An 8,577-nucleotide genomic window follows, 5' to 3' on the forward strand; every position below is an offset into this window, starting at 1 on the left:
AAAGAAGTGACTTATAAAACTTCCGTCTGGTCATTTCTTGAGTATTGATCATCAGTACTGGACCTTTACCAGGTAGAGCTACTAGTAAAGAGAAAGCAAATGCAGCGTAGAGCGCCCCGTTTTATCACGGGGTCGATGGTAAACGCGAGTTTCTAACGGAAATACTTAATAAACTTAAGTAGCAGACGCGTAAGAGAGGCGTTGTGCTGCGCAGAGAAGTTTCCTGTTGAAATTACGAGAGCGTCCGTTAGAAAATCAGTCGTGCGCTATATTATTTTCCTGTAGCAGCTCCACAGAAGGACTGAAAAATTAGAGAAATAAGCTTTACCGAAAGGCGTTCTTCCCTATGCACTATTCGAGAATGGAACAAGGAAAGTGGGAGGTGATAGATGTACCGAAAATACCCTCCGCCACCATAACGTGGCTTTCATAGTACAGATTTAGAGGAGACGGTTCGTTTAAGTTACTTCGAATTTCCGGCGTCCTACGACGAGCAGGTAAATTCGTTGAACGAATGTTATCTGGCGACATCCAAAATTATCCTCATTACATCATCTCTAGCATAAATTATAGAAAAATTAAGTGAATGATCAAGTAATCAAGTCTAAACGGTGTGACTCGGTCAACAAAGCCAAGCATTCTACAGTGACGGAATCAACAAAAAGGTCTCTCGTTGCGAGAAGTGTGTTCGTCACCAGGATAACTATATCGAGAAATAAGTGTGTAGACACGAAGAATAAAGACATAATAAACGTTAATAACTTTTTCTTTTCTTTAAAACGCTTTAAGAGATCTCACGTATGAGTTCCGGAAGCACTACTTTTCAGCAAGCCCACGTAAAGATGAGAAATTCCTGCTATTACTTTTATCTTAATTTAATCTTCCAATAAACTCTATCCAATCCCACCACAGTTAATTACAGAGTTCGTGAACGCTGTACGTCACTGATACACAGGTTGTTGGCATATAATGAGTAATTAACGAGAGCAGTCGAGAATGGAACTCTGTTCTTTGCAATACCAGTGACAAAGTGTAGACAGGATATTGAAAATTCCTACGTCGAGACAGATAAATCATAAACAAATTTTCATGACTGAAGTAATAGGGTCTATTAGCTTACGTGTATCAAGGATGAATAACTTAGTACAAACGAGTTTAAGTGTACAGGAAACAGTGAAAATTAATTCCCATATTACACATCCGATGCAACAAAAATGGATGCGCGAAGAGACAAGATTCTAGAACAGTTTGAAAGTACTTGCGCGATGAGAGTCGACTTGTATTTCACGAGCTTACCTGTTCCCACCAGCAGCACCGGACTTGATGTGAGCAGTGCGGCTCGTCTCAGCTTAACAGAGGCAGCTCAGATGATAGACCGACAGGCCTGTAAGGGGTCACAGTGAACAGTTCAAGTCTCAGTCTCTTGAAGGCCAGCTTGCACCAGATGTAGACAGTAAATAGTCGCGCACTAAATGAAACACACTGCGTAAAATTCGTAGGAGCCCCGCTGGGTAGGGAGTTACAAGGAGCCAAGACAAAAGTAATCAAGAAGTTCAGTTCGTTTTGTTTTGCCGTTACGAAAATCACTCATTCAGCTAACCTAAAGACAATGGCGTTTTATATTTTGCATATATTCACTCCTGCATATGGAACTACCGGAAAATCACCGATTCTTTAAAAAAAATCATACTCTCATGTTTAAAACAGCGTCAAACGACTGATTACTTTAGAAATTAATTGATGTATTAAATATTTGGCTTTAAGTAGGTAAGTGAGAAGAAGTTTCGGAAGGTTCCATATTATGCTTAAAGTTTGTGGACAGTCGCTATGTTCCCTCATTATGAAACATAGAATGAATATATTGTGGGTAGTTTGGGCTCCATTTGAAGTGAAAGCATGTTTATAACGTCGTATCTTAGGATCTATACGCCCTAAACTGATATATTTACAGATACATTCAGTGGTATATATGGACACAGTCTGATAAATGTGTTGCAAATAGTCGATAGTAAAGAAGTAGTAAATTAAAACTTCATACCTGATGCTAATTTCTAAGATATAAATTACTTACGTATACTGTAGACCGTACAGAGTGGGGAAAATTATTCATAATAACGTTGTTGAGAGTGAGACTCTCAGAGGTCACAAATAGGAAGGTCGACTACACATTTCACACCTCAAGAGATTCGTTGAATGAATGAAAACCACTCTCATAACCTTGGGCGACTGCAGAAGGAAGAAGGAGACGAATGTATGAGGACGACTTCTGGGTGATGTTTAAACAGTTGAGGCAGTACTGAAAGATGATGAGTGCACTGTATGAGACGTTGGATGAATTCGTGCTGTAAGGGTGATTGGATTGCTATAGTTAATATTGGTTGGCAGTAGTGAGATGAGCGATTACGACCGGTAGCTATGAAGTGCCGAGGTTGTTAGGTTTAGCCAGATGCAATGGGGCACCGTGCCTATAAGCATTTTTTGTTGTTGTTGTAAAATATGCTATTAGTATGAGGCGCCGAGCGACTGTGTAGAAGCATACTAAGTCAGATAAGGCATCTGAGTTCAATAACCCGAAGATCCAGGACTTGTATGTACTGTTCACAGGGGATGCGACTGACATCCGATGGAACTCCCATTGTGACATTAAAAGAGTCTTACAGCAACAGGAATGCCACCCTTGGACGCAATGATTTGATGGGGAACACCTTATCGTAATATTAAGAAGAACAGAGCTGCAGTAAACAGAGGTCTCATAAATTTGTATTTCGTTAACATCGAGACGAAACTGGAAGGTATTGCTCCTACGATGAAACAAACCTGGTTGATGATCCTGAAAAGTAAAGGGTCTTAACTAAATGGGATTGTAAATATAACGAAGTCATAATGCATTCAAACAAAGCATCAGTCTCTATCATGATGTGTGGGCGACATATTACCACCATATGTCAGTTATAAGGCAGAGAAAATGTGGGATACTTGGATGAAAGGTGTCTCTCTAGGAGGAAGATATAACCGCCAGAAAAGTGATTGGCTCGACAGAACCAGTTTTGAAAACTGATGACTTAGCTCTTACCTGAGTTAATGAAGAAGGAAGGAAGGAAGCAAGTTCGTTGTAGCGGACAAGCTAAGAAGTCACATTAGCCGAAGGCCTATTAAGATGAGTGAAGACAATGATATTTCATTCATTGCCCTACCTTCAAACGCGACATATCTGACCCAACCTCTGGACTTGTGGTATTCTCGCTCTATGAAAATCTACAGGCGTCAGATACCAGATGAATACAAGCTAACATTTTGCGGAAGAAAATACCCGACAATCCCGAAAGATATTTTACCATTGCTGTTAAAGAAGTTGCTGGCTAGGTTGGCTGGCATTGGACCTTCTTATCTGAAAGGTATATTCAGAAAATCAGGACTGCAGTCTCGCAAATGGAATGAAGTATGTTACCGAATAATGAACTCGTTTCCTCACTACTACTGGCGAGTGTTTCCTTCATAGATCATCTTCAATCAGCGCGGGAACAAGGAACACTTCAAATCTCTGATCGTACTGGTACTATGAGAAGGAGAAGAAACGTCATTGTTGAGCCACGGAAGAGTTTATGTGCTACAGATGCTGCTGATCGTTCAGCCAACAATGGCCAACATCATATACCTGGACCTTCAGAAATTACAAAGAAGCAAAAGAGAATTATGGCACGTGTATATCACGTAAATTTTTCACCATTACTTTCATTATTTGCATTAAAGCAATGAGATTCATATTAAGTTTAAATTTTCACATTTCCAAGAAGATGTCCACAAGTAGTGATGAAGGTACAGCATCATTTGTATCAAATGACGACGATACCTCTCACTTGGGTACATTAGGAGAGAGTGACGACGTATTAATGAAGTCTGTTGATGTTACAGTAGTACATCTGTCTCAAGAGAGTGATAATGTGATAGCTAAGTATGAGGGGGGAATACTGGCCTAGTGTTGTGCTGAATGTGTGTAAATCAGGCATCATAGTCAGCTGTATAGACAAGTGTGAATTTTTGGAAATGGCCAAATGTAAAAGATATTTTATCGTACAGAAAGTCTGATATTGTAGGCCAGCCGTTGTGGCCGAGTGGTTCTAGGCGCTACAGTCTGGACCGAGCGACCGCTACGGTCGCAGGTTCGAATCTTTCCTTGGGCATAGATGTGTGTGATGCCCTTAGGTTAGTTAGGTTTAAGTAGTTCTAAGTTCTAGGGTACTGATGACACTAGAACTTAAGTCTCATAGTATTCAGATCCATTTGAACCATTTTTGAGCCAGATATTGTATGTAAAATTAGTGTGCCAGTGAAGATCTCTTCGAAAATGGATTTTTGCAGTATCATAGAGCTAAAAGGCAAGTGCGGTATAAAAGAGTAGCTTGATCATTTCTTATAACTTTGTGCCAGCTGTCTTTAGAGACTTGAGAAGTTGTTTCCCTTGTATTGTGACTTTATTTTTTTTTTATTAAAATAATTTCTTCATCCTGCTGAGTGTAAAAAGAGTAAAATATATAGTTTAAAATAACGAGATCATTGGTCCAGCGTATAAATATCATAGTGGTCTGTAGTTGGGCACTTGCCGTACAACAGTGTACCACGTTTGGTATAATGTTTCAACAACACATTGAGCGTGTTGAGTCCAACTCTCACAGTAACATAATTTCTTACATGACCTGCAATCTGAATATAAAAAAAATCTGTGGATTTCGGGAATCATACGGTAAGGTTACGCATTAAAATACGTCAAAAGTGATATATGGTTGTAGGAAGTTACGGAAGCTGAAATATTACTGAAAAACTTATAAACACGACAGGTGCTGACAGTATGTTCTGCGAACCTCAAATTGAAATGAGATAACCCATCCTGGCTTTTTCTGCGACCGGAGCGACCACTAGGGTGAAAACTTGAACTGTGCCTTGGTGTCGGCATAGATGTATTTTTTCTCATGGCCAGAAAAATCCTCATGTTATTCCCAACAGAACATGTGTGCTACCAGAATCTAGGATATCATGGACCAGTTACAACAGTTGTGGGCCATATTGATTGATGACATCCTTTCCAACATAACTAGTGCATAGACACACAACAGAGAAGGGTGTAAAGTCATTTGGTAATTGGACCACACTGACAAGTTCTTTGTAAATTTGACCCAATTTTCCAGTCACTGAAATAGCATTACATACCATATGAATCCGTGAAGTTTCATTCCATTTTCTCCTCCCTTACTGGGTAGCTTTTTTTTTTTTTTTTTTTTTTTTTTTTTTTTTTTTTTTTTTTTTTTTTGTCTGAACATGTGATAAATAAGGTTTTTTATTTGAGCATCAAAATAACTGATGGTTGCTGAGACAGAGAGGATATAAAATGTCGACTGGCGGTAGCAAGAAAATAATGTCTAGAACAGAGGGTATTGTTAACATCTAACAAACTGAAGGGTATTCGTCTATAGTATAGGTTTGTACACAAGTGAAAGGGCGACAATAAGTAGGTCAGTCACGGAGAGAACCGAAGTTATGTAATTTAAAGTTGATATTCGCTAACTGATACTGTCTGAAATCGAGGGATATCACTCGCTGTATGCGTAGTTAGGAATGACTGTTAGTTTCCGTCAGTCACGAAATCTTTGATTAGTCTGCATGACCTGTGTTTGAATCTATATGCAGAAGCAGACGGTTCGTCGAGTCATTTGAAGTTCATACTTATCCTCAATTAGCTGCCCGTGAATAACTTTAATTTTTAAAGTCATTTTGTGTTAAATAATAAGTACAGTATGTTACTTTGAAATGGAAATCATGAATACGACGAACTTACTACGTGCATTACCTATCTGACGTAATAATGAGAGAGGTAACATTTCAGGTATGTCATTTATAGTAATAAATGTGAGCTTACAAGCATTAAGCACAGTCTTATCTGTGATAAGGTGTTTCCTGGCATTTGTAATATCGTGGTATTACTTTACATCTTGAATTATTGTGATACAGAGCAGTGTTTTCTAGTGGTGACTTGTTGGAACCAGTTTTAACAGTCAAACGACTGTACCAAGGAGCGATTAGAGTACCTGCTAGACAGCTGTGTTATTCTGGTTGCATGCGAATCAGGCAAACTGCAATTCAGGCCTTGGTAGTACTAGTAATGAAATATTTAAGTTATTAGTTTAGAATTGGTGAAATTTTTAGAGGGCGGTATTGTTAGGCCCATATTTTAAAATTTTGTACAAATATTATTCTGTTATGACATGTAATGTATTGGGCCACGAGGAGGCAACTAATAACATTGTTTGTCCTATAATCAGAGCACCCTCTTGTGTATGCAAAAGGGAATGCGCTGATAATCGTCCGGGGGCGGATGTAATGCCACTTCCTCGGACGAGAAATAAAAATCAAAAATTATCTCCCAATACACCAAACATTTCCCACCAAGTCCCAAATTCCCAGAAAAGTGTATAAGCGAACGAAGTTCCATTTATCACTATTATTAGGACAATAACAAGTAATTAAATCAGGAATCTAAGACTTGACAATTTAGCAGTCTACGAAAGAAAGATTATATTCCAGTAAAATTAAAATCAAAATCATACTAAATCGCAAAATTAGCATAAATTATCATAAGTAGAACCAACGATCCCAAAGAATACTTCGTGTGAGCACTCTTTGGGAATCGTGAGTAATGACTAAGTATAATTCAATGCATTGTCACTACGAGAGTTAGCCGAAGCAGGTTATATATTTTAATGCTCGTACATGTAGGCGAGCTTAGATTATTTTTGAGATTGAATAATTGCGATCTATTATGACGCAGTAATACGATCTTCTGCCTTCAAATATCACGGCATTAGGATTTGAACGGAGGACTTTTACCTACTAGAATAAAGTGAACTTTTAACTAGATAATTCAACTAAACTTTACTTAGACAGTGATTTAGGCAACGAACACTGATAGACAATTTTCATTCATAATAGCCAATGGTTTATGGAACTTCAGTGATAGGTCCGAAGCATATAATTTAAATCACCCCAACACTTGGGAAAGTTTTCTTCTCAAGGCTCGGTTCGGAAGTGACTGATATTGTGCAATAAAACACCCTCTCCTGCCAAGTTGTGCATTTGTGATTTAAAATTCTATCAAATTATTGACATGAAACGCCCGAGTAATAATCACGCGCAGCGATAATATTTGACTGTAGCGCTCGGCGTTTGTGTAGAATCTTTGACTCAAATAACATGCCCACTGTTACGATTTCTTAGATACTTGAAATTACGACCAGCTTGTAGGAAATTTGTTGTGGATGTGAGTGTATTGGTTTTATCATTAATATTTCATCTATAATCAGTTAAACATCGATTACGAACGATTAATTACGATTCTTGGTGAAGTAAATATCTCACGCACGTCGACATTTCGGTTCAGCACTGTTATTTTGTGTAACGTCGTCTTCGTAACTTGATAACTATCTCAACACTCTACCGACTGTCGCCGAGTTTTTGACTAGGCCAAGTACAAATAAAACCAAATCATCAACAAGAGCCGTTATAATATGTAGGCCGCCTCTCATACCAATCGAGGCCAATTTGAGGACATTGCACTATCAGGACAATAAATTTCGACCTGTTGTCTACCAACACTTAAACTTTCGGTAACATGTTCAAGACGATAACGCAGGAACACACGCCGTGCACCAAGTGAACACCTTTGTGCAAGAGATAGGAATCAGTTTGCTGGAATGTAATCCTGTTATAAAGGCGACTTTCGGAAAAATATCCTTTACACAATTCAGAAGATACCAAGGGCAGTTAAGTGCGACATCTATCGGGCAATCAGTTTAACAGCTCATACGTTCAAGATTCTGACAAACATTATATTCCGAAGAATGGGAACGAAAATCAGATGTCTATCATTTGGCTTCAGGATAGCTAAGTCACCAGAAAGGCAACTGTGCTGTTGCGCTCGATAAAGGACGCAAGACTGAAGAAAAATCGAGACACGCTCATGGGATTTGGCTACCTCGAAAAAGAGAGAAAGTAAAATATTGCAAGATGTTCAAAATTCTGCGAAAAAAATAGTAGTAAGCTGTAGTGAAAGGCGGGTAATGAACGATAAGATTGGAAGGCCAAGGAGAAAGTGCACTGATTAAAAAGGGTGTAAACTTTCTGTTCGACACATACCTCGAAGAAGCAATGACGGAAATTAAAGAAAAGTCCAATATTGTGATTAAAAATCGGGTTGAAAAGTTATTAATGATAAGATTCGCTGATGACATTACTATCCTCAGTGAAAATGAAGAAGAATTACATGAGCTGTTGAATGGATTGAGAGTAAATCGAAGAAAGACGAAGGTAATGGGAAGTACCAGAAACGAGAAAAGCAGGGAACATAAGATCAAAATTGGTCTTCACAAAGTGCTCGAAATTAACGAATTCTGCTACCTTTGGAAGCAAAAGCAAAACATTACGGACGAAGGAATCAGGACTTAAGAAGCGGACTAGAACAGGGCAAAGAGCACATTTCCATCCAAGAAGTACATCGGTATCAAACAGACGTTAAATTAAGGACGAAAT

This window comes from Schistocerca nitens, chromosome 6 (assembly GCF_023898315.1).
Source record: "Schistocerca nitens isolate TAMUIC-IGC-003100 chromosome 6, iqSchNite1.1, whole genome shotgun sequence".
Taxonomy (NCBI): domain Eukaryota; kingdom Metazoa; phylum Arthropoda; class Insecta; order Orthoptera; family Acrididae; genus Schistocerca; species Schistocerca nitens.